The 26,901-nt window shown below is 44.1% G+C and overlaps 1 protein-coding gene across 7 annotated transcripts in view; it reads left to right on the top strand.

Moving 5' to 3' along the window:
- Positions 1–26,901, top strand: part of TSNARE1 (t-SNARE domain containing 1) — a 471,893-nt gene that overhangs the window by 28,788 nt on the left and 416,204 nt on the right. For all 7 annotated transcript variants that reach the window (XM_064703638.1, XM_064703641.1, XM_064703642.1 and 4 more), the window contains one exon: positions 15,797–15,847. The gene's annotated coding sequence lies outside the window, so the exon portion shown is untranslated. The remainder of the gene's footprint in view (positions 1–15,796; positions 15,848–26,901) is intronic.

The following is a 26,901-nucleotide window of genomic DNA, read 5'->3' as shown; positions in this document are numbered from 1 at the left end:
CCTGAAAGGATTAGCTTTGGGCAAAGTTTCCTTTTGAGGTGCCAGTGGTGACATCCAGTTCCTTTCATTGGCTTCAGCTTCTGCTAGGACTGTGCCTGCTACAACACTTCCTCTCCATCTTTGTTTCACATTTATTTGGCCTGGTGTACATAATTCTAAGCCTTATTGAAGTAAAATTTCTGAATAAGAGAGGAAAATCAACTTGCAAGCTCAGGAAGGCAGCGAGTTGGAGTTTTGAGGACCATGAGCTGCTGTGAGGGTCTTAAGGTGTCATCCCCCTTCTTTGCCCATCAGTTGATGTCCTCCGTAATCACAGAGTCACAGAATGGTTTGGGTTGGAAGGGACCTTAAAGGTCATCCAGATCCAAACCCCTGCCATGGGCAGGGACACGTCCCACCAGACCAGGTTGCTGATCCTGATTTTGTTAATTTTGGGGTCAGACAGTGACAACAGCAGTCCCAAAGGACTTGAAGAAGTTCCTAGAGCCCTGTGACTCCTTCCATGGTCAGTGGAGCACCTTTGGGTGGCTCTGGTCCCTTGGCTGTAGAGCTGGATTCATAGAAACAACACTTCAGTTGCATGGGTGAACTTGGCTTTTTCCCCCTTCCCTGTTCCCTAACACATTCAGGGAATTCAAGTTGAATCCATGTTAGTGTTTACCATTTTCAGATGTGCTCAACTCAGCACTCTGGCTGCTGTTCACACCCCTACAAGCCTCTTCTTGCACGTCCCAATCCTTTGAACAATCAGAAAATCTTTGACAAAGTATTTGATAATTAGCTGTGTTAGAGCCTCGCTGCCCAGACTTGGCAATATTTGTGATTCTGCTTGTGTTTGCTTCCTCCTAAGTCATGACTGGAAAAAAGACAGCTGTGCATCCCAGTCAAAGCTCACTGGACCTGGGATCCCTCTGAGCTTGTGCATCACCCAGGGAGCTGTTTTGAGCTTTCATCTCTTGCTGTTCGTGGTGGTTTTTCCACATTAGAGAAGCTAAGGTGAAATTTTTCTACCACTGGAAGCCCTAAAATCAAAGCAGAAGCATTAACTGCATTCAGAGTTATGACTCAGAGCAGGTTGCCATCATTTTGAATCCTGTGTATTTAATTCCTTTGCAGAAACATCCCCTTGGTACAATAATTCAAAGCCCAGATCCCACTTAGAAGGTGCAACATCAACTGCTAAGGTCATCTTTCCACTTTGGGACAAACATTGGGATTGTCACTTGAAGGATCCTCCTTGTTTCTTTACTGCCTTTTACTTTGATGTGGGAGCACTTTTTTTTTATTTATCCAGCCTCCTGGCATCTTTGCAAGGGAGGGAGGTATTGAGAGAAAATAATTTACAGGGCTTGGTGGCATGGTGCCATTTTGTTACAGTGTAATCACGCTTGAAATATTCAATAGAACATCATTCTGGAGTTAATGGGGGAGATTGTTGTTGGATTATATCCCATGTGATTTTTCTTTCTGTGTGTGGAGAGTTTTCTTGCTGCAAATGAGATAAATAAAGGATTATATCTACATTTTTAATAGCTGGTATCAGAAGTGAAGCACTTCCAATAAAGTGTTCCTATATTTTCTTCCCACATAAGACTGTTTTACAAGCTTATGTCCTTCTATTTTTTTACCCTCTTTAAATAATCTTAAAAATCAGGTTAGAAATTGTTTCCCTTTGCCCAAACTCTGGATAAAACATCTCTTCACAAAAATAGCAGAATGATGTTGCACTTTATTTGTTGCAGGAAGAAAAACAGTGAGTTGGAGGTGAACAAAAGAGTGAAAGTTCTTTGAGAAGATGGGAATTGCTTTTTTCTTTTTTCTTATGTTTTGGTGGTTGTTTTCAGATCTGCAGCAGTGACCTGGTGATGCTGGGCAGGTGCTGCAGCTGCTGGAGGCACAACACAGAGAGGGCTGTGAGAGCATCAGCAGAGTATTTCTGGGTGTCAGGAGGCTGCAGGATTCATCTTCCCATCAAAGCAGGGCTCAGAGAAATTGAGGCCCTTTAGAGAACCATTTCAGGTCATTTTCAGTATCAAGTCTGGAAAAATCAAAATGTCCTTCCATACAGGAGAGATAAAATAGAGGTAATTCAAGGCAGCTTGAATCTCTCTGTTTTTCTCAGAGACTTTCAGCAGAAATTGGGATTCCAGGATGGTTTGGGTGGGAAGGGACCTTCAACACCATCCAGTTCCAACTCCCTGTCATGGGCAGGGTCAGGACCAGGATACTCAAAGCCCAGCCCAACCTGTTCTGTTTTAAAACTGGTGATCTTCATGGTTTTATTGGAGATGAGTGTACAGCACCCACTGCCCTATTACTTTTAGATTTAGTATTGGCAGCAGTTTCTTCTTCAGTGTGTTATTCCTTGTCCTTTTTTCTAGGGAAGAAAAATATTCTTGACAGTCACAAAGGACACTGGAGGAGATAAAGTGTTATTGTATGGTAATTCCTGTACTCCAAAGTTACAAGGAACCTTTGATCAGTCCTCTGCATGATTATCTTAATATCATGAAGGCTGATAATGTAAATGGAGATTTCAAGCTTGACCTGATTCATAAATAGGATAAGTTAAAATGATGAACGTGATTGAGTTATTTGCTGCAGCTGCTTCCAGGGCTGGATTGATTTGAATTTCTGCTGACAAGGCGTTGAGACCTCTGGGAAGGACATCCCTGAGTTTATTAGCAGAATGCTGGGGAGGGAGGAGTTTTGGGAATGTGGAGGGTGGGTTGGCTGGGCTCTGAAGCCTTGGGCTGATAGTGAAGTCTTTTGCAATAATTCGGTCTGGTTTTAGCAATTTAATATAATAATTTTAATGGAATGCTGTGTTCCTGGTACTGCCAGTGCAGTCAGTGCATCTCAGTGATGGTTCTTGTTTTGCCTGGTACTGTGGGCTCCTGATTGTTGCTGGTTTGGAGTTTGGGCATTTAAACAAATTCTGACCTGTTGATCAGGGGTTCTGTTTGGGTTATTTGTATGTTCTGGTAAAAGCTTGTAATGGCAAAAGATCTCTGTTCCTTGTTGAGATTTTTTCTCAGAAGCTGTGAAATCAGTGGCGTGCAGGACCCAGGCCAGATCTGTGCTTTGAAAATATCTCTTCTGCAGTATCTCAGTTGCTTATCTGAATGTCAAACTCAAATCAGTTTTTCTTCCTCTGTCTTAAGATTTCACCTGTGTATAACTTCCATCAGAGTTTAAATTTGGTCTGGAATCTTTGACATACAGAAATTTCTGGTTGTGGGTCTGTCTATAGGGTTTCTTGCCTCCTGGCTCTTGATGAAGAAGGAGCATCTCAGTAGTGTCACTGGAGCACTTCCCACTGAAGACTTGAGGCAAAAAAAATCATGAAGTTCAGGCTGGAGAAGAGAAAGCTCCAGGGAGAGCTTGGAGTCCCTTCCTGAGCCTAAAGGGGCTCCAAGAGAGCTGGAGAGGGACTTGGGACAAGGCACAGAGTAACAGGGCAGGAGACAATGGCTTTAAACTGCCAGAGGGCAGGGTTAGATGGGATATTGGGAAGGAATTCTTCCCTGTGGGGGTGGTGATGCCCTGGCACAGATTGCCCAGAGAAGCTGTGTCTGCTCCATCCCTGGAAGTGTTCAAGGCCAGGTTGGACAGGGTTTGGAACAACCTGGGATAGTGGAAAGTGTTCCTGCCCATGGCAGAGGGTGGAACTGGATGATCTTGATCCTCACCCTTCTCCATATGCTGTGTGTGGCTGTGTGCTCTCCTGTGCTCTCCCATCTCCAGCTGGGATGTGTTTGCTCTCTAGATATTCCCCCCCATCCCCACATCTCATCTACCAACTCTCCTTTGCTTAACCTGCAAAGATTTAAGGCACTTAATGGCTGGAGGCTTTGGCAGCATGAATTGAAAGCCTTTTATAAATCAGTGTTTGGTGGTCTTCACTATGTAAAGGTAAAAAGGGACTGTGTCTCCTTCTGCTGCTTCTTCAGGGCTCTGTCCTTGTCTTAAATCCTCCTTCTTCCTGTGTTTCCTCTGTAAATCCTGCAGGTCGTAACAGTCTCTTAAATCTTGCAGATTGCTGTAGAAAATATCTTCTGTGCTTACTTGTTTGTTAGTTTTAAGAGAGTCATTTGTATTTGACCAGCTTTACATAACTCTGTGTGTGTATAGACATATATACACACATAATACTTCATTCCTTGCACAAATCCCTATATATATTATATTTTTCTTTAAATTCTAAAGAGCTCCTCAACCTGTTGTGAAGTGATGCCTTATTTTTATGCCAGTCAAGATCTCAGTGCACGGCAGATGACCCCACAGAGGCACTGCAATACCTGTTCCCATTTCTGCACCTCATTTATACAGCACCTGAGATCATCTCATTGTCTTTAACTTCTCCCACATCCCAGCAAACCTGGTGTTGGCAAATGCAGCTACTCAGCTGATGTGCACTGATTTGAAAAAAAAAAAAAAAATAGGTTTTCGTGGTGCTTTAGCTTTGGGAAGGGGATTTTAGTGCATCTGCATTTCTACAGGCATCTGAATTACAGCCCCCTTTTATATTTTGCTTTTTTCTCTACATTTTTCTCCAGCACTGCTGCTTTTTATGGAACTTTTTAAAAACAAAAGTAGAGATTTTTTTTTTCCTACCCAAAAATCAGTGTCTGATGCTGGAAAGAGCTTTTACAAATGCAGCACAGTGCTGCTGCTGGGAACAGCCTCCCATAGCAACCTTCAGCTGAAAGCTAAAATCACATCCCCCCATACGACAGCTTTATTATTAGATTGGCATGGGAACCCTTTGGAAGGGGTCTAGGTGGCAGCAAAAAAGTTCCTCCAGATTCTGTATTTAGGAGGATTTCTAATTTATTTTAGATTTCTGTGGGGGATTTTGTCACTTTTTAGTTTTGCTTTTGTTTTTTTGGTTGTTTTTTTTTTTCTGGTTTAAATTTTCTTTTTCTCAGATGGAATAAATGTTAGGAAAGTGAGAGACACCGTTCTAGGGAAGATAGATAGAAGATCTCTGCCATGGAGAATGACACATGATCATGGCTGTCACTAGAGCAATTTCACAGAAAAATAGAATTATAGAATAATTTGGGTTGGAAGAGACCTTAAAGATCAACTCACTCCAACCTCTGCCATGGACAGGGACACCTTCCACTATCCCAGTGTGCTCCAACCCCATCCAACCTGGCCTTGGACACTTCCAGGGATGGGGCAGCCACAGCTTCTCTGGGCAACCTGTGCCAGGGCCTCACCACCACCACAGAGAAGAATTTCTTCCCCAATATCTATTTTGTCCTAATATTTATTTCAAGTTTTCTACTTCTGCACATGCTCAAGATGGTAGTCCTTGCTAGAAGGCTGGCAGCAGTGGATTTGGGAACAGGTTGTGCTTTTTTGGGATTTGTGTTTATTGCAGTAACACGTGTGCCCTTCCTGTTGTTCTGCCGCTTTGCAGACTCGTGTCACATCTCTGTGCTGGCTCTGCTTCCTCAAAACTTATGGTGGGAGGACTCAAAGGACCTGAAAGCCAGGGGAAACTCCTGACAGTAGCTGGGAGACCAAATCAGGATATTCCAGATCCAGTCTGAGATAAGACTGATAATGAGAGAGTTTTTCTCCTGAGCTTTTCATTGAGCTTGGAATCTCTGATCTGATGGATTGGACAGACTTTTCCTCTCCACTAGAAATCCAGATTGGGTGGAGCTTGGAGCAACCTGGTTTAGTGAAAGGTGTCCTGCCCACGACAGGAGACTTGGAACCAGATGTTCTTTAAGGTCCCTTCCCACACAAACCCTTCTGTGTTTCTGTGATTCTCAGAAAAACAATTGCAGAATAATTGGAGGTGTGTGGCTCACTCTGAGCTGGAGGCTGCTGGGGTGAGAGCCATGAAATGCCTTGTGCTGTTGATACCAAGTGGTATCAATCCCCCCTGGTCATATTTCACTGGTGCAGGGAAAGCCACATCCACACTTTTGAGCCACCAGGTCCATGAGAGGAGCAGCATCACTCCTGCTTCAGGTTTCTCATCCCCTCCTCTGTTCATGGGGAGGAAGAAAGCTCAGTGGAGGAGAGGGGGTGATTTTCTGTGCTGGCTGAGAGCGAGGAGACAGCCAGGCTTAGACCCTGGGAAAGCTCTGGTGATAGAGAAAAGGGTTTGGGGTCCATGTGAGGAGTTGCCTCTCTTTATCTGTGGTTCCTTCAAAAGCCTTTCCAGCTTTTCTAACAGGCTTTGTGAGTGTCTCCATCCTCCATTTAAATCCTATTTCTTTCCATCCCTTTGCACTTCATAGAGAAGCAAGAAGTGACTCATTACACAGCCTACGAGGAAGCCTTAATGAATAAATGCATTTAAAAAAAAGAAGAAAAGAAAAAATAGAGTTCTGTCTGGGGCAGACTAGTGCTTTTGCTGTCTTGAACTCTGAAATAATAAGTTAGGCTGCTTCTTTTTTATTTGCTTTTAATTAATTGAGTCACTTTTGTGCTGTTGTGAAGACTAATAGGACTTTGTTGGGACTAGAACTGTGGGTTTGTGGGTTGCTTTTTCTATTTTGGGGTTTATTTGGTCTTAATTTGCTTGAAACATCAAGAGCAAAATTTGCAAATCTCCCAAGCCTCTTTCTTTTCCCTTCTCCTTCAAACCTTGTTGCTGGCAGCGTTGCATGGGAAGAGGAGCAGTGAAGTGCCCTGTGGTGCTTTCTGCTCATCTTTGGCACTAATTGGGGCACAACAGTGTTTTTTGAGGCACCTGCAGTGTTTTGGAGGTTGGTGGGCTCCCCTTGCCTTGCAGAGGAGCTGTGCTATCCTGCCAAGTTCCTGAAACAATTCTGTTTATTTACCTTCCTTCCTTTGCTGCTCTGATGGAAAGAACCTTGGTGACACTTTTCTCTTTTTCTCCTGCAATAAAAGCACCTCACAGACCTACAGTTTTAAAGCCAGAACTTGTGCATCTCCTTTCTTGCTTCTAAATATTCTGTTCAGGCTGGAATTTCTGCTCAGGACTCCTGAACAGAGCAGGACACAATGTATTTATATTTATATATGTCCTGCATTGCATGAATTAAAAATAAAGATTAAAAATTTATAAAATTTATGTAATTTATGTAATTCATTCAATGCATGAATTTTGGAGTGCGTGGGAGCAATAGGGGCATTTGGCTGGGTCTAGTGGTTGTAACTGGGAATTGCACTTGTTTTTATTTAAAACAAGTGAAAAATGTCCCTGCCTATGCCAGAGGGGCTGGAGCAAAATGATCTTTAAGGTCCTTTCCAACCTAAATGATTCTTTGATTTCAGGATTCTGTGATTCTTCATTTTGAAGACTCTTCCTGAATTCAAAAGCTCATTAGGGTTCCTCTTCTCCATGAGCTCCAAGTCTGGGCTGTTTTTTTTCCTATTGTTTAAATACAGCAAAGCAATGTTTCCAAAGGCAGGGAAGAGGGTGAGAAAGAAGTGTGGGTGCTCCTCGGAGATCGAGCCGATCCATTTTTGTCTTGTTATATATCATTTTAACTTAATGCTGTTATATTATTTCAGCTGTGCTTGGTTTTCAGATTGGGTGCAGATATGAAGTTGCTATAACAACATGATGATTCATACAATGAGAGCAACAATCTGCCTGGATTTATTTTTCTATCATGACGACTTAGATGTTTTTGATGGGGATTTCTGTCTATTTTCAGATAGGCCATGCTGTTATCTCTCTGCAGTGATTTGTATTGAATTACCTGGGCTTGAGGTGGCAACACCTGAGCTTGTGTAACACACCCAGAGGTCTTAAAGCACTGCCCAAAGGTCAGGGCTGTGGTGCAGGATTTAGGGTGGGAGATGGAGGCACTCAGGTGTGGAGGGGTGGTCCAAGCAGCTTCAGCATGTCAGGTGTGCAAAATCAGCACCTGGCACCTTGTATCTGTGCTCAGGTGGTTTTCCATCTCACTTCATGCAGTGATAGAGCTGCCAAACTGATGATTTCTGAGAGCCTCCTGATCCTGTTGTTTACAAAGAGAAGCACAAGTTGTTTTGAATTTTTCCTAGAAATAATCTTGTCAATGTTTCTGTTGCCACCTAAAGGTTCTCTAGAATCACTGGGGAGTTGAGGGGTAGGTCCAGAAAACATTAATGGAATCGCAGAATGGTTTGGGTTGGGAGGGACCTTAAAGATCATCCAGTTCCACCTCCTGCCATGGGCAGGGACACTTTCCACTATCCCCAGTTGCTCCAAGCCCCATCTAACCTGACTTTGAACTTCCAGGGATGGAGCAGCCCCACCTTCTCTGGGCTGCCTGTGCTGGGGCCTCACCATCCTCATGGTAGAGAATTTCTTCCTAAATATAATCCAAATCTTTCTGCTTTCAGCTTAAAGCCATTTTCCCTTGTCCTGTCACTCCATGCCCTTGTCCAAAGTTCCTCTCCAGCTCTCTTGGAGCTCCTCTAGGACTGAAAGGGTGCTCTGAGCTCTGCCTGGAACCTTCTCCAGACTGAACAGCACCAACTCTCTCATCCTGTCCTCATAGCGGAGATGCTCCAGAGGATTTAATTAATTAATCTGTTTCTTTTAAATTTTTTTTAATGGCAGTCTGCAATAACAGAAATGCTTTATTTAGGTATTTTAATAGGAAAAAAAAAAGATAAATACCTAGAATTAGGGATGATTGATTTTTTTCTGTGAAAGATGACAAATTATATAGAAATATCTATTTCCTGCCAATTTCACTTTTCTTCTCCTTTGAAAGAGCAGTCATGACGGAAGTGTTTCTAGGTACCTCCAGATACTTTCTCAGCTTCTAAATTCTGAATCTTGAGCAGTGGAAATAAAAACCTTGAGCTTCCAGAAGCCTCACACTGAGAGCTTTCTCTTTCTCTCTCTCCTCTCTCTTTTCTGTCCTCATGTTGAGAGTTTCAGATAACACAGAGAATCACAAAATCATGGAATGGTTTGGGTGGACAGGGACCTTAAAGATCATCTTATTCCAATCTTACTGCCATGGGCAGGGACACCTTCCACTACCCCAGGTTGCTCCAAGCCCTGTCCATCCTGGCCCTGAACACTTTAAGGAATGGGGAGTCCTCAGCCTCTCAGTGCAGCCTGTGCCAGGGCCTCACCACACTTACAGTAAAGAATTTCTTCTCAATATCTGATCCAAACCCGCCCTCCTTCATTTACTTCCTGCTTTATTTACATCTGTAAACGGAGCAAAGTGCCCTGCTCAAGCAACTTTCTTTGAGTTTCGGTTTTCACCAGTTTTAAAGATGAGGTTTTAAAAAAATTAATTCTTAATTTGTATTTTCTTGCTAACAAATACTGGATTATTTGATTTATTTTTAGCAATTTTTCCCCCATGCAGAGCTGTAGCAGGGCTTGATGCCTTTTGGAAAAAGGCTCTTCCTCCTTGCACTGTCCTGTGCTGATCTGAAAACCATCCAGTGATGAAAACAGGCTTTTGTCCAGCCTGTCTGTTGAGCTGGTGTCTCTTTATTTCCCCTGACAACTGGAATGCAGCTGATCCTGTAAAATGTCTGGGCTTTCTGTCCTGCCTAATTGTGTTAAGCTGCATTTGCATCCTAAAGAGAGTGGCTGGGAGAGGATGTTGAAGCCTTATATACATTTTTAAGCTCATAAATGCCATCAGTGAAGTCTGAAACATCAGATAACTGACTCTGAAGGCCTTGCTGAAATGCACTGATGCCTTTATGAGTTGTCTTCCCCTGCACAGAGTCTCCAGATCCTACACGTGTTGCTGCCAGCTGTATTAGGGATAAGGAGGAACCATAACTGTGAAAACAGCCCTGGGGGCTGTAAATATCTGCACACCATCAAGGGAATTTTGCAGTTTTGCAGGGGATCATGTTCTTGTTCCTATGGCAAGACTTTTGTTTAATTCTAGAAGCTGTTTCCAGACCTCTCTTCTTGTGTCGGAGGAGCCATCTCTTCTCCTGGTGTTTCTGAGCATGTACCCTGCCAACCCTCACTCCACCTTTTCAGCAATTAAATATTTGGGCACCACCATAAAAATCCAGTAAAAGTGGAGACAATGGAAAATATATTCCAGTCAATCACAACTTTTTCTGGAGGTTTGTTCCAAAAGTTTAAAGCATATGAGGAAGGTAAATCAGCATGGTAGATGAGATTTTGTGGGCATCACTAAGGGTTGTTGCTTTCACTTTGCTCCTGGGCATGGTTTTTATCCCTTGACCACATTGATCATCCTGTCCTGATCCCACACAGCCTCTTCCATGCAGAAAGTTGTAGATTTTTTTCTCCTGTGACCTCCTCTGCCCATGGGATGAGGACTTTCATGTTTGGCTTGGTGGTTTCTTGGAGGAAACCTCTTTCTGTTCATCACATCCCTGCAATTTCAGCCTCTGACTCTTGGTGCTGGTGCTTCTTCTCTTGCCTGTGTTTTCTTCTGGGCAGGTGACAGAGCTTTGCCAGTCTGATACCATGGCCTGGGACAAAAGTCTGTGTCTCACCCATCTCCTTGTGTGCACGTGAGCATTTCTGTGCTGGGTAGAAGATGATTCTCCCTCTGAGTCATGCAATTGCTGTTCCCTTCTCTAAGAAATCTGGTAAAATCAGTAGAAGTAAGGGGAGGGAAGAAATGGAAAGTGTCTCTGCATCTCAAGAGAAAAAGCAACAGCTCCCCCAAGGTGGTTGTTTTGGCAGCAATCTGCATCTCAATTTCAACCCCAAAACTGCCATAAAGGGCAGGCAGCTGTGTTTGCTCTCCCAAAAGGTGTCTGAGAGGGTGTTGGTTTTCTTGCTGTGGTCCTGATGGTGTGATGAGCCACAAAGGAAATGTCAGCCATGTGCATGAGGAAAAGAAAAATCAGTTTGGGAAGAGCTTGGGAATGTCTTGTCATGTTGGTGCCTTGCTGCTGAACTGGGTTTTCACAGTGATTTCAGGGCTGTGAGTCAGGGTCTGTCCCTCTGATGGAACTGCTCATCTGAGCTGGAATTGCAGTGTAGGACCAGCTGTAGCTCAGATATCAGGGGCTTGCCCTGGTCTGGTAGTTCAGTGTTAGGTCTTTGCCCCAGGCCTCTCTGCTGATGTTGCATTGAGGGTGGAGATGTTTCCCCAGGTGATTCAGATGGAGAGACACTAATCTGATCATGGGACTGGAGCTATGGAGACAGGCTGAGGGAGTTGGGGTTGTTCAGCCTGAGGACAAGAAGGCTCCAGGGAAAGCTGAGAGCCCCTTCCAGTGCCTAAAGGGATTCCAAGAGAGCTGGAGAGAGAGTTTGGACAAGGGCATGGAGTAGCAAGAGGGAATGGCTTCAGACTGAAAAAAAGGCCATGTTTGTATTAGATATTTAGAAGAAATTTTTCCATGTGAGGGTTGGGAGCACTGGAACGTGTTTCCCAAAAATGCTGTGGATTTCCCATCACTGGAAGTGTTCAAGGCCAGGTTGGACAGGGCTTGAGCAACCTGGTCTGGTGTCCCTGCCCATAGCAGGGGCTTGGACCAAGATGTTCTTTAAGGTCCCTTCCAACCCAAACCATTCTGTGATTCTGTGATTCTCGGAAGCTTTTTCTCCTTAGGGATGCCCAGCCTGCTGAGGTGTCATTGTGTTTGTTGTCCCTGAACTTTGTGTTTTCTCCCACCTGAGGTTTTTGCAGAGATTAAATGAATTCTCTTCTGGTTTCTTTATTTTACTTCTCTCATGTCAATGTGATGGCACAGTCAGAACACTCATGAGCTCTTCAGCAAATTTTTCCTGAGAAAACTTCATGTTTGCCTTTTCCTTCTCCAAAATATCTGGAAACCACCATTCCCCTGCTTCTCTCATAGCCATTTATACTGGAGGATGATTGTCAGCCCTGTGATGGAGGAAGCTGCTCTAAATCATCTTTGCTGTGTCTCAGGCAGGGGTTGGTCTGCTGGAACAGACATGGTGATGGGGCTGGAACCCTGCTCTGAAGCCTGGTAGCAGCTGAAATGCAGTTATCCATTAACTCCTTCAGCTGTTGGAGTCTCTTGATGTGACACAGGGAAGTTTTTGCCTGGTGGATTTCAGAGAGTGAGGCGAGGGCAGGTGTACATTTTAATTTTAGCTCTGCATGATGGAAGATGCTTGCAAGCCCATCATACTAATTTCAAAACTCTTCAGGATTGTGCTTATTTTGCTGTAATATTGGCTGGGGAATAAGCAAGCAAAGCAGGAATTTGGGGAATGTTAAAACCAACCATGCAGACATGAGTTAGTCTGCACAGCCTCTCAGTAACCACCTGCCTGTCTTCCTTGATCCTGTTCCTACCTCTAAGAAAAAGGTTCTGACCCCTGAAGGATCTTTGCATCTTTTGAGTGGGAGTTACTGGATTGGAAGGACTCCAGTTGTGCAGTTCATCCATCTTCCACTGGTCCCATCTGCTCATTCATCCTCCAGGAGAAGCAGGGTGGATGTGCCTTTTTGGGAATTCTCCATGCTCTCCCCTCTAAAGACAGCAGGAACTGTCATTAGAGGGGAGGGCATGGAGAATTCCCAAAAAGGAGCTGGGTAATGGAAGGTGATGGCTCCAGCTGGTTCAGAGGCATCTCCACAAAAATGCTGCTCTTCCTCCTCTCTAATTTCCTTGCAGCTCAGCTTTGACAGCATTAAAACTTCAGGTGACCTCCATGTGAAAGCCTTTGGTTGCTTAAAAAGTGGGAGCTGGTTGCAATCCAGGGATGCCATTTTGGGCTGGGAGGAGAAATAGTGCAGGACCATGGGTGTGGATGTGAGGTGGCTCAGCAGCAGGGAGTGAGGAAACCTGGATTAATCTCTCCATATCAAAAATATTGGTACAACAGAGGTGTTCAGGGGAGTGTTTTTGTTGATTTGTCTTGGTACTGTCCTGGTTTCCACCCCAGAGGCTCTTTAGATGTTTGGAATATTGGGTACATCACAGTTGTGATGGTTTGGGGATATTCCTGGAGAACCCAGGAGAACCCAGCAGGGAAATTCCTCCACACAGCAGCTGATTGTACATTGTACAAGTGAGATGCAATCTGTGCCTCCACCTCATGAGCTGTGTTGTTGCTATTTTTATTTTTTTTTTAATAAATACTGTGTTTGTGCACTTGGATGACATTTCCCATTCAAAAAATGGAGGGGAGGAAGGAATGTGTCACCCACACCCAAGGTGCCAGGCACATAACTCAGGAGAATTACTCATAAAGCCACAACCTCATTATCCAGCTATGAAGGATTTCTGCCACCAATTTCCTCAGTCTGGCCACAATCCTGAAATTAATCTCACCTAAACAGTCAGGAGTGTTTCCTCTCTCAGTGCAGGCAGAAATTGTTTTGCCCCATGGTTGAATTCTTCAAACAAATATGAAAACAGGCAAAACTCCCCAAAATGCACAAAGTATAAGAATTAAGCTGGTGCTTAATTATTAAGCTGGGGTGTTAGAAAAGGATGCTCCCATCCCAGTTCCAAGCAGATGATGGAATGCACAGCATGGATGGAGCAGACTCAAAGCACCAGCTGGGAAGTTGAGGTGGTTTTCCCCTTGTAAACATCTCAGGAGGAGGGATAACTTCCTCTTTTGGGGAGCAGATGGGATCTGGAATTTCAGTGTCCTTGTGGGCACTGGTAGGATGAGCTGAATTTTGAATCCTCTGAAGTACCTGCTGCTGTATTTCTTTCTCCTGCTGGAATCACCTGGGGTTTGGCTACTCTGAGTGATGTCCTGCAGGAAGTAAGGGCAGTGAGCCTATGATGGTTAAAATCCAGACCTAAATGCACCTCTTATAATATTTTTATTTAATTTTTTTTTCTGGACCAGAAAAGAATGACCTGTCAAGTCACAAATTCCCAGCTCAGCCCCTGGTTTTTGTTTTTAGGTTTTTTTTTTTTTGGGGGGGGGGGGGTTTTTTTGTTTTTTTTCCTAAAGAAACAGGGTACAGGGTGAAGGAAAGGGTCTCTGGGATGTCCAGGAGAAAAAGCATCCTTTTAACCTGAGCAGTGATGGTGTGGCTCAACAAGAAGCTGGAATCAGAATGTCCTGGGCCAAACCAGGGGTCTGCACATCACCATGTCCTGGCCACTCTTCCCAAGCAGCAAGTGACAGGACAAGAGGAAACAGTCTCAGCTTGCACCAAGGGGGTTTAGATTTGATCTAAGGAAAAATTTCCTCACTGAGAAGTTTTTCAAGCATTGGAAGAGGCTACCCAGGGACATGGTTGAGTCACCATTCCTGGAAGTATTTAAAGATGTGTGGATGTGGCGATTGGGGACATAGGTTAGTGTGGCCTTGGCAGTACTTAGTAGTTGAACTAATGGGTCTGAAAGGTCTTTTCTAACCTAAATTATTCTCTAACTCTGGGAAGCTGAGAGCATTTTTTCTGTCAGCTGCTGGCTATGACCGGTGGCTGTAAAAAGTTTGTGTTTTGCCTTTTATCATGCCAAAGGACATAGAAGTGCTGCTGGGCATGTCCCAAGTGTGGGACACTGAAGGATGAGGTGGATTAGCACTCATCTGAAGGGAAACAAGAAGGGAAGGAGTGGGAGAATTGAGCTGAGTTACCCCGTGGTGATTTCCATAGGTTAAACGGGCAGGTCAGTGGGAATTACATCCTCCAGATGTAACAACTCCATAAGATCAGTGTTTACAAAACCCCTCACACAACTGGAATCAAATGTTGATTAAACCTCGAGGCTGACTGTCCCCAGCCTGCTCAGTAGCACACACTCACTACTTGCACCACTTTTTGATGTTTCTCACTCCGAGCAACAAGAAAATCCTCTATCACAGTGTGTAATTGGCTTGGTGTGTTTGCACAGAGGTCACCAAGGGCTGGGATTGCTGCTCTGCTCCTCTGGGCTGATATAAATCATTGCTGCAATTTTATCTCTGAATTTTTCTCTCTGGGGAAATTGCATATTTTTTTTATTTTTTTATTTTTTTAGATTTTTTTTCTTAACTGAGCTTTCTGTAGACAGCATGCATGTAGGAAGTATAAGCCATTTGTATAGGAAGTATTTATAAATGCAAAAGGATTATTAAAGTGTTCAGCCCACAGTGACCAGAGCTGAGGGCAGTGTGTGAAGGGCTTCCTCAGTGGTGTTAATTGAGCAAAGCAAGCAGGAGTATTAATTAAAATGCCTTTTGTGAGCTCTTGAGAGCTGCCTGGTGCTCATCTAATGCAGGACCTGCCCCTTGGGGTTCTACAAGTGCTTTTTCCTGGCAGCAAAATCGGCTGCTTTTGTAACCAGGGGGTGTTGTTTCTAGAATAAAAGCTAAAATTGGAAATTCTTGGAAGGTAGGAGTGTGTGTACGTGTTTGAAGGCCAGCAGGAGAGAGAAACAAGCAGCTGGTGAGAAATGCCAAGACCTTGATTCAGCAGGGTTCTCCCTCTTCTCTCAGATCTGACACACTGAAGTGCTCAACTGGATTGTGGCCAGAGTGCTCCTCCCACAGCAAGACTGGACACTTAAACAAGTGATTCTCCTTTTCCATTGAAGATTTTAATTTGTTATTTATTATTTTTTGTAATATTTTTAGAAGGTTTTAATGTTATTTATTATTTTTGCAGGTGTTCTGCAAACAATCCTAACCCCCTACTTTAGTACTGTTGCTAATCTGGAAATATTGAAACCTTCTAGGAATTTTAAAGATTCATATCCACTTTCTTTTGAAATTAGGTGCTGTTCCTCATGCTCAGCTGTGATGTTTTGAGGAATCAGCAGTTGTTTTTGTACCTGTTCCTGCAGCTCAGTTCAGGATGTGCCTGGATACCAGAGCTTTTGGTGTGCTGATGGTTGCCATGTCCTTAACCATGACAGTGAAATAAATTTTTTTCCAAGTACTTATCAGTTGTCTTGTTTTTTCTTCCAGATTAGAAGAAATTCTTGTGTGCCCAGGAGAGCAGGACTTGGGAAGCAACTGGTAAGAGCATCTCTTCAGGAGAGGGTCACCTGAATGTGGAATTATGGGGATCAGGCAGATACAAATAAAATTTTTCCATTGAGAAACTTTTTTTTTTTTTTCCCATGACTTTCATTTTATAGGAGTTTCACTCCCTTTTGGAATGAGTTGCTTTATCTTCACTCATATGGAAAGCAACCTTATCCAGAAGTTGTCTCAGAGCTTTGGCCATATTTTCATGTTCTCCCTGTGTTCTCATTGTGTTGATCCTTTGCTGGTTCCATGTCTTTGATCTCTAGAGCAAACCATGCACAGGAATAAAATAAATGTGGAAAATGCAGTGCTTTGAAACTAGGGTGCTTAAGGATGCCAGGCAGAATTTGAATCATGGAATAGTCTGGGTTGGGAACAACTTTGGAAGGTCATAAAATATAATCCACTTCAATGAGCAGTGAGATGTCCAATGGTGGAACATTTCCAACTTCATCTGCTTGCTCAGAGCCTCATCCCACCTGACCTTGCATCTTTCCAGGGATGGGGCATCACTGTAGGCAACATTTTTGTGTCTTTCCAAAATCTTTTATCTCACCTGAACCCCTACCCTCTTTCAGTTTGAAACCATCACCCTGAAACTACAAGCCCTACTAAATAATCCATCCTCAAATTCCCTGAAATCACTGAGAACTGCATTGTTCTGTAGGTCTTCAGGTTAAACTTCATGTTCCTCATCTTGGAAACTCCTGCCAAGGTGGTAAAGCCTTGTTGGTCTCCTGGGCAGTGTGAAAAGCAAGCAGGGGAGATCTGGTCCATGTCACACTGTTGGGATGTTCATGTGTCCCCTCCCAGGGAAATTGCTTCTTGCTCCAGCAGCAGATCCAGCTGTGGCAGATCCATTTGTGGGCAGCAGAGCCACAGCCAAGTTCCACTGGCTTTTTCTGGGATTATTCTGTCCCTCCCACCTGGTTTACCTCCCCTTGGAGACATAGGGAGATTTATAGGACTCCTCCTCAGTGACTCTGGAGACAGAAACTGATTCATTCCCCACAAGGCTCATGTTTGGGGAGGGAGCAGTGCTTTGTGTAATTTTCCTGTCCCCAGGTTGTGGATCAGTGTGATGAGTGTCTCCTTTGATACAGGTGATGTTTCCCTAAATCCCAGTGTTTATTCCCCTGGATCTGCTCCCAACAGGACTGAGCCCAGAGCTTTAGTGGTGTTACTGCTCTCCTGAACAGTCCCCAAGCACCACCTCTGGCTGGAGAGAGAGAACACAAATTGTCCTCCCACATGGGTCTGGACTGAAAACCAGAGGATTTGGCTTTCAGTACCAGCTAGTTGTGCCTTAAAACAAATTTTGCCAAGGGCAGCTTTTCTCAGCTTTATCGTTTTCCCTTCCCATCTCTTACTTTCATGTGCAGTTTCTTCTGTGTGGCAGAAAGGAGCAGGTACAGGGGAGTGTGGCCTCTGGGAGCAACCTGGACAATGAAAAAGAAAACCAAAAAACAAACTGTAATCAGCCAGGTGGTGGAGCAGATTGTTTCAGCAGTGAGGGGGGAAATAACTGTTGGGGCATTTCTCTGTCTCTGACCAGTCTTGCTCTTGCTGGACCTGGAGTCACCCAGTGCAGGGCATTGGTGGTGGTGGAGTGAATTGTAAAGAACACCAAGTGTGATGAATGTGAAAGTCCTGTGGGGCTTTGGGAGCTGCACTGATGGTGCCAGCCAGGCTGGGCTCAGGATGTCTCTCCCCAGCTGTCATGGTGGTCCTTGGCTCTGTTGACAACATTTTAGTCCCCATAAATTTGTTGACCTGTCCAGTCCTGTCATGGTCCCTATGTTGAATTTGTGCTCTTGCACACTTGTTGATTGCCCTCTCCTCTCCCCATGTGTACCAGGAGTCTGTTGCTCTCCCTGTCTATCTGCTGCATGATGAGAAAAGTGGAAACCCTTTGGGAAGAGTCACACACTCTAAGTTGGGTGTGGAATGCTCCTGAAAACCTCACTGTTAGCCACAGGTGGTGCTTTGGGAGCAAAGCTGTAGAAGGACATCATTGCAGGGCAGACTCCAAATCTCTCCCTGCTCAGATTTGTTCTTCTTCACCTCCTGATACCCTGCAAGTCCAGGCAGTGGAGTTGTTTTGAGCTTTTTCAGGCTCTGTGCTGGGTGAGCACTGGTGAAGGCACTTGTGCTGGAAGGGCTGCACAGGGTACAAGCACAAGGTGCTCCCTGGCCCCAGCCCTTCATCCACATCACCACGTGTTTGCCAGGGGCTGCTGAGGTCTGGAGAGGCCACTCCTTGCTAAGTAGACCAGTAGGCTCCCCTGGGCACTTCGTTCAACTGGGCTGACCCGTGCTTCAGCCATTCAGGTGATGCAAGTAAGAGAGGTTGACTGGTGCTAAGCTTGTGCCTGGATTTGTGTCCAGCATCAGCTTTACTGCTCAGACTTTTTGTGTTTCACTGAGTGGTTTTCTGGCTGGTCATTGGTGCTTTCAGTTATAGGTCCAGTAATTGGAAAAGCTGTGTTTTTATTAGTCATAAATGTACATCTGTGTGCACACAACTATCTATAAAATAAGCCTTTAAAACAAATGGAGATGTAACATCCATGTGTTGATGTCCTCATTGTGCCCAGGTCCTTGATAGATCTCATTGCATTTTATCCTTGTCCCCATCCTTCTGATCTCTTCAGGTGTCAGTGGTGAAGCCCACAAATACTGCTTTTCCTGAACTGTTCCATCACATGCTGATTTTGTCTTCAGGGGTGTGAAGGACCTGGGTGCTTTGTTCAAGGGCACACAGAAGGGCTCAAAGCTGGTGATGGGACAAGAGGAAATGGCCTCAAGTGGTGTCAGGGTATTTTCTGAGTTCCCCAGATAGAGGAGGAATTGAGAATCTGACTCCATGTTCTTAGAGGGTTAATTTATTATTTTTTGATCTATATTATATTAAAGAATGCTATACTAAACTATACTAAAGAACAGAGAAAGGATACAGACAGAAGGCTAAAATATATTAATAAAAAACTCTTGGCTCTTTTCAGAGCCTCGACACAGCTTGGCCATGATTGGCCATTCAGTTAAAACAATTCACATGAAACCAATAAAACAGTGAGTAGTTGGTAAACAGTGTCCAAACCACATTCCTAAGCAGCAAAACACAGGAGAAGCAGATCAGATAATTATTGTTTTCATTTTCCTCTCAGGCTTCTCAGCTTCCCAGGAGAAGAAATCCTGGCGAAGGGATTGTTCAGAAAATATGACGGTGACACAAGGGGAGGTTTAGATTTGATATTAGGAATAATTTCTTCACCAAAAGAGTTGTCAAGCATTGGAACAGGTTGCCCAAGGAAGTGTTGGAGGGATTTAACAGGTGTGTGGATGTGGCACGTGTGGTGGTGCTCACAGGGGTCCCAGGATGAGGGAAGAGATGAGAATCTTGACTCCATATTTCAGAAGGCTGGTTTATTATTTTATGATATATATTATATTAAAAGAAAATGATATATTAAAACTATACGAAAAGTATAGAAGAAAGGATTTCATCAGAAGACTTCAAAGGGAAGGAATGGAATGATCCTAAAATCTTGTGACTGTTCACAGCCTCGACATAGGTGGCTGTCATTGGTCATCAAGTAAAAATAATTCACATGATGGGTAAACATTTCTCCAGATCTCATTCCAAAGCAGCAAAACATGGAGAAGCTGAAGCTTCTCAGCTTCTCAGGGGAAAAGATCCCGGTAAAAGGATTTTTCATAAAATATGTCTGCGACAGGCACGTGGGGACATGGCAGAGTGGTGGCCTTTGCAGTCAATGCTTGGTTAATGGTGGAACTTGGTGACGTTAAAGGTCTTTTCCAACCTAAACAATTCCATGGTTCTTTGTGGACTCCTGGTGGACTTGGCTCACAGTGAGCTGCTCTGTGTGCTCACCACACAGGAGATCCCTAGTTGTGACACTGCTCTGTGGGATGCCACTGAGTGTGTGTGGAAAGGAAAAAGAGCCATTATACAACACCCTCGTGTGGCTGTCCCAGCTGCCAGCATGTGATGTGAGCCCTGTGGTGACCCAAAATCCCTTCTCCCTGGGTGATGGGTTAATCTGATAACTACCCACGCCTGCCTTCATGGGAATGTCCTGGCATTCAGTGCACCCCCTCCCTCAGAGCAATGGGCAGTGTCATCAGGCTGCTGGCACATTTTGTGTTTTCTCAAACCATTTTCTTGGCCAGCATTCCAGCGCTGGGGTGGTTTCTGGCCAGAATTCCTCCATGTGGTGGTCCCTGCTCAGTGAGCGGAGCTGGCTTCGCCTCCACAAAGCCTGCGGCTCCCGTCCTGCTGCTTTCCCCCCTGCATCTCAATCCTTGCATTCCTGCAAGGGAACAAGATAATCTCTGTGCTGGTTTTGTAGCAAACTCTCCTCAAAGTGACAGCCGTGGGCAAGGCTGTGTGGCTGTGATGTGCTGGGATTGCTGATTCCCTGGGCCGCCCTCCTAATCTCCTTAGCGCTGAGAGTTGCTGCTCTGAGCTCCCTCGGTTGTCTTCCTTGAGAAGTGCTGCCTCCAAGTAACCAGGGATCTGCACAAATTCCCTGGCCTTCCCTGAACAAGTAGGAAGGTGTTCTCCCACTTGAGCAGGGTGCTTTGTTTTTGGCAGAGCCGAGCATGCAAATAGAAGGAAAGTTTCCATTGTTGGATGCCAGTGCTGCTGTCGGGCTGTGGGAGGTGTCTGCTGTGCACCACATGGGAAGAGGGCTTCTTGTGATTTGGGAATGCTCCTCAGATGGGGAAAACCTGGGTGTTAAGGAAGGATTTCGAATCAGAAGGCTGGAGCACCTCTCCTAGGAAGATGGGATGGAAGAGTTTGGGCTGTTCTGCCTGGAGAAGGGAAGGCTCCAGTGAGACCTCAGAGCCCCTTCCAGTGCCTGAAGGGGCTCCAGGAGGGCTGGAGAGAGACTTTGGACAAGGGATGGAGGGACAGGACAAGAGGAAATTACTTTAAACTGACAGAAAGGAGATTTAGATTAGAGATTAGGAAGAAATACTTCCCTGTGAGTGTGGTGAAACCCTGGCACAAGTTGCCCAGAGAAGCTGTGGCTGCTCCATCCCTGGAGGTGTCCAAAGTTGGATGGGACTTGGAGCAACCTGGGATAGTGGAAGCTGTCCCTGCCCATGGCGGGGGATGGAACTGGATGAGCTTTAAGGTCCCTTTCAACCCAAACCCTTCTATGATTTTATGATTTTTTTTTCTTTGCAATATGGGGCAATACAGGGAAGTGAAATTACAGTTATTGCAGTAGGTAAGGGCAGCTCCTGGATTTTTGTAATATTTAAAAAATGGGATTAATTTCCACTGCATATTAAGGGATTGATGGAAGCTTTCCTGTGCTGTGCAGGTGTTTGGATCAAGCACCAGCACCTGAAAACACATGGATATAGAAATTAATGTTGTTCCCACATCTCACACTATGGCAGCAGCTCAAGTGACCTCTTTTCCAGCCTAAAAATGTTCTCTTTTTCTTCTGAAGCGTGGTGGGGGAAAGATGAAACTATCCTTGCCCTCCCTCTATCAAATGGCTGCCAATTTATGGTTGAGATTCTGTGATAGAGTTGAGGATTTAATTTGATTTATTTATGCATCAAGTTTTTAAAGGATGAGGATTAATTTTCCTCTTTTGACCTGGATTTTACAGAAACTCAGGTCCCAAAATCAAGAGCAGGTGCCTCATTGTCTTAGGGCAGAGACATCTGTGAAACCACCTTCATTTCTGCAGTGAGCTGCCAGTGAATCTGTCCTGTGTCAGGCCAGACCTTTTGGCTGCAGCCTCCATTTTTCAGGGCCCATCAGTATATTTTGAATTATCTGCATCCCTGGGCCTTGCAGCTTTCTGTTTGCTCCTTATTTGCCAGATTCGGATTTTTTTGGTGTGCTTTAAAAACATCTCCCTCTCACAGAGGCAGGTTCCTGTGCTAGTTTGGGATGACAGCCTAGAGCTGTTGTTGTGCAAGGTACCAGCAAAAGAGGTAAATCCACATGTCCCTTTATTTTCCTGAGCAGAGAGGAAGAAGCTGATGTGAGTTACTTCTGCCTTTAGAGATCCAAAAGGCCGAATGCATTTCTATTTCAGCTGAATGAAATGGCAGCCCTCCAGCTTGCTTGCTGCAAAATTGAGGTTATTTTGTGGAGCCATGGTTGGGATATTTCCTCTTTTTCCCTGTCCTCTCACAGTATGTAAAGATGCAGATACCATGTAAGGGGTGGTGTTAGAGCAGCCACTCTGGGAATCACAGAATCCATGAAATGCTTTGGGTTGGAAGGGACATTAAAGATCTTCTTGTTCCAACAACAAAATGCTCTTCCAGACCTACACACAGTTCAACATTGTGATCAGCATCCCTTGGAGATGGATCACAATGTTGAGCTGTGTGTAGGTTTGGAAGAGGATTGTGTTGGCAGCTACAGAGCAGAGGAAGGCAAACAAGCAGTGATTGCACAGGAATGATCTCCAGAGCCCAAAAAAATACTCACCCAGCATCAAGCAGTAAGAGGAGGAAACCCTGTAGCACTATCCAAATCTGTTGTATGAATTCCAAGGGAAAGGACATCACTCTCTTCTGAAATGACAGGTTTTCTATAAAATTTGAAATGTTGATGAAATTTCGAAATTCTTCGTGACTTCCCAACTCAGTTCTGCTTCCCACTCTCATTTTCCAGGATAGCTACAACCCATAGCAGGGCAGTAGAGATCATAAAGTCAAGGAGGGTCAGGATAATGAAGGACAGAGGCCATGGCACAGTGCCTGTCCCATAGGGAAAGCATTTCAGCATTTCAAGATGTTTTGAATCAATGTTTGTGTTTTTAATGTTGCTTCTGCAGGTTGGTTTATGCCATCAATCCCAGTCTCCTCAGCAATTTAATTGCCTGAGATGATCTGCTCTGGCTCAAGCTGGCCAGCCAGGAAGGATCTGGAAGTTTTGATTTAGGACTGTATTTTAAGTTAGAAAAAAGTGTTCTCTGTCTGTTTTGAAAGAGCAGCTGGGAAGCAGATAAAGAAATCTATCAATTTTGGTTTTTAAACAGAACATATAAATAAATAAATGCAGAAGTAAATAAAGGAAACCTGCAAGCAGAGAATTGAAAAAGTTCAACTTCAGTGCTGTTCTGTGTGAATATTATTCCAAAGGATCAGAGCACCTTTGCCAAATGAAAAATATTGTCTGTGCCTGCTGGCATTGCTCATTCCCAATAAGGTGTAGTTGTTCAGTAAGTTACAATTTTGGGGGTGAAATATCTAGAAGTGATTAAAAAGCAATTTAAAATATCTGTGCTTTCCCATTAAGCTGTTGCCAGGGGCATTGAACAGTCTGTATCCTCCCCTGCACTTAGAACCAGCCTTTTGTCACACTGGAGGCATTTTTATAATAAAAATACATAAAATTACATCATGTATCGACCAGAGCTCAGTTAACTTAAGCACATGCAGGGCCTCTATTAGGAAACAAAAACCAGTGGCTGGGGACATTGATTTTTGTAGGAATTAGTAAATTTGGCATATCACTGTATTTTTAAATAGCTCCATACCCTCCCAGTGCCAGTTAAGGAAAGATGGTATTTCCATTTTTCTCTGACCTGTAAATTGGACAAGAAAAACCCTGGGTTTTTCCCTTTCCTTCTTCCTTTCCCCATCCATTTCCCTGTCCTTTCCCTCTTCCTTTCCCCATCCATTTCCCTGTCTTTTCCCTCTTCCTTTCCCCATCCATTTCCCTGTTCCTTTCCCTTCCTTTTCCTGTTCTTTTCTTTTCCTTTCCCTCAGTGTCTACAGATCTGTCTTTTTTCCATTTTCCTTTCTTCTTGCTCTTCCATTTTTCTTTTTTTCCCCTTCCTTCCTTTTCCTTGCCCTACTGTGTCTGCAATGAAAGCAGGCTAAACAAAGAATCTCAGTGCTGGAAATCTTTACAAGACACAAATCATGGAAGAGTTCAGACAAGAAGGAGCTGTTAAAGGTCACCAAGTCCAATGATCAGGGACATCCTCAACCAGATCCCATTGCTCAGAGCCCCATCCAACCTGACCTGGAATGTTTCCAGGGATGGGGTATCCACCATCTTTTCCAGTATTTACCACCAACACTGTAAATAATTTTGTCCTAATATCTTATCTAAATCAACTTTCTTTTAGCTTAAAGCCATTCCCCCTTGTCCTATTGCAACAAGCCCCGCTGAAATGTTTTCCCCACATTTATTTTCAGGAAAGTGGGGGATTTTTAGAAGAAAAGGGTTCTTAGATTGTTCAAGGCCAGTTTGGGTGGAGCTCTGAGCAGCTTGGCCTGGTGGAAGGTGTTCCTGCCCATAGCAGGGGATGGAACTGGATGGTCTTGAAGGTCCCTTCCAACCCCAACCATTCCATGGTTCTAAATGCTGTTCCTTGGCTGAGGTGAAGTTTTCCCAGACCTGCCCTGCAGAGGCTATTTGCCTTGACTGGACTAAGTGGTTTTTCTCTCACAAATGGCATTTCTGATAAGCAGCTCAAATTGCCTTTTAAGAATTAAAATTCTGTATTTATAATACCTTACATAGTCTGTACTGCTGCTGTAGGGTAGCCATAATTCAAAGGAAAACTTTGCTGTCTAATTTAGCAGATACTTAAATATGGTGAGAGATGGATATGGGTGGGGGGAGGACATTCTACAGACTGATAGGATATTTGCAATGTACTCTAAAAATTTCAGTTTATAATTATTTGACAACAAGAGGAGGAAAAAAGTTGGGTGATAGAGAAGTTGACTCATGATATTGAAGCGATAAACAATTTTCTCCTTAAAAAACCCAAAAGGCTGTGTTTTTCAGTAGCTTTTGAAAGTTAATATTTACAGGACTGGAAGTTGATAGACTTTCTATTATGTCTTAACTGATTTTGATGGGGAAGAGATTTCTGACTCTGTCACTGCCAGTTAGATCAGCTTTGGCAATGCTCTGACAGGGTTTGCAAGGATCTGATGTTATCCAAGGAGAAGTGCACTGCCACAGACACAAGCTGTGAACCCACCCATAATTTTTTCATGGTTTCTGCAGTAGCATTTCCCTCTAATGAGGGCAAAACAAACAAAATCCCAACTTTTGAAAAGTCCTGACCTGGATAAAACTAACTTTGGCTTTTCTGTCTTGTGTGATTAAGTTCTCCTGTGGTCTTTTTTTTGGTCCTGTTTCTGCCTGCAGATGTTCTGAAGAAATCCTGAGCTTTGATATAAAATATAACTCTGTGTTTTAAAAACTCTACCCCTTTTTACTTAAAGTAATTGCACCTTTGTTTTAATACATTAAATACCTATATGTCCTGCAGATCTTCAGATAATATCATAGTTTTACTGGTGGCAATTAATCTCATTTCTGAGCTGAGGTGTAACTACAGGGCTGCTTTGTTTGTACATGAACTTGGTTATATAAAATTTTTCAATCCCACTGCTCAAATGGAAAATTGGGAGGGTTTATCCTCCACAGAAGGAAAACAAGGAGCATGTGAGTCAGGAAAAGAAATTTGTGATGTTTAGTGAGTACCCACTCTTATTTTTTAGTTGGCAGGAGTTTGGAATTGCTATTAGGGAATTTTTTAAGTTGTTGGCAAAGTCTCAATTTCCCTTGTGTCCTCAGCCAGCACCTTGGATATCCTGTATTGGGGTTATGATGAAGACACAGCTATTTCAGGTTATGCTGTTGGGGCTGCATCTCCTGGTCCAGATCTCCATATCTTTCTTTTTGGTTTATCCCAGCTCATGGGAAATAATTGGGCTCTTAATCACAGAATGGTTTAGATTGGGAGGGAGATTAGAAATTGATCTCGTTCTGCTTGGTTGTCTCTGGCAAAATGTTATTTTATGAACTCCTTTGCCTTTGGCTCGTGGCATTGAAGTTTGCTTAGCCTTTGCCATGTGTAGGCTCCATGTCAGGAGTTTTACATCTCCTTCACCTGTGCAAGAACGGGCTGAGTGAAGTAGTTGGAGATGCTGAGGGAGATTTTTCAAGCTGGACATGCAGTTGGACACCCAGGAACCTTCTGAGTGCCTGCTGGAGACAGGAAGGACTGCCCAGCCCTAATTCTTTCCCTCAGACAAAGGCACAGTGCACAGTGGTGTCTTGTTGGCTCAATTTCCTGCTGCACATCACAATTTGGCCACTTCTGCCTTGCAGCTGGACACAACATAAATTTGTACAGAGGAGGAAAGAACTCAACTCCTGTGGGAGGTCTGAGGCTGTGGATTTTTCTCTTTCTGAACAAATTCCTGGTTTGCAATCCTCTGACCACTGTCCAGTCTTCCCTGTGGGCTCAGCAGAGATGTCTGGACCACAGCCTTGTTTTTCTTGGCTCTTCCCTCAAAGTAATTGAGGAAGTAATATGAGTCTCTGGGGTGTCTGGGAAAGAGAAGATGGAAGCTGCTGCCTTAACTTTCAGTGCTGGTTTTTCAGGACCTGGTGTGTGTGTTCAACAGTTCTTCCATGCATCTGTAGGCACACGGTGGATTCTTGGAGGGCAAGGAGATGGATTTTGATGATCCTTGTGGGTCCTTTCCAGCTCAGGATATTTTGTGATTCTGTGGTTCTGCTGCTATGGCTGCTGCTTGTGTGGTCCAGGCTCCTCACCTGGGCATGATGGTGGGGCTGCCCGTCCTTAATTTCCATTGTCTCCCACTGGTTTAATGTGGAATTTGCTCTCTCCCTTGATTTGGGATATGGGGGTTTGCTAACCCATCACACGTGGGAGTGTCTGCAGCAGAATTGTTCCAGGATATCAGGTGGTTGTTCACAGCTGGGTGTTTCTCTGGCTATTAATGGGATGAGCTTTGCTGTTTAATCCTGCTTGAGCTCTATTTGAAAAAAGTGCTTTCTGAAGGACTTTGGTCAAGCCAAGGGTCCAGCTTTGCTGCTATAGCTGTGCCACACAGCTCTACTGTCAGTTGTTGATGCAGCACCTTTTGAAATATTCACATTTAATGGCAATACAAGGCATGTCTGAGCTCTGAAATGCCATGGAGAAGCAAAGGAGTGGAAATAGAGTGGCAGCAGAGCTTAACAGTTCTTGGCTTTT

Source organism: Zonotrichia leucophrys, chromosome 2, assembly GCF_028769735.1.
Source record: "Zonotrichia leucophrys gambelii isolate GWCS_2022_RI chromosome 2, RI_Zleu_2.0, whole genome shotgun sequence".
Classification (NCBI taxonomy): Eukaryota; Metazoa; Chordata; class Aves; order Passeriformes; family Passerellidae; genus Zonotrichia; species Zonotrichia leucophrys.
The sequence above is the reverse complement of the archived record's forward strand: the minus strand, read 5'-3'. Positions and strand labels throughout refer to the sequence as shown.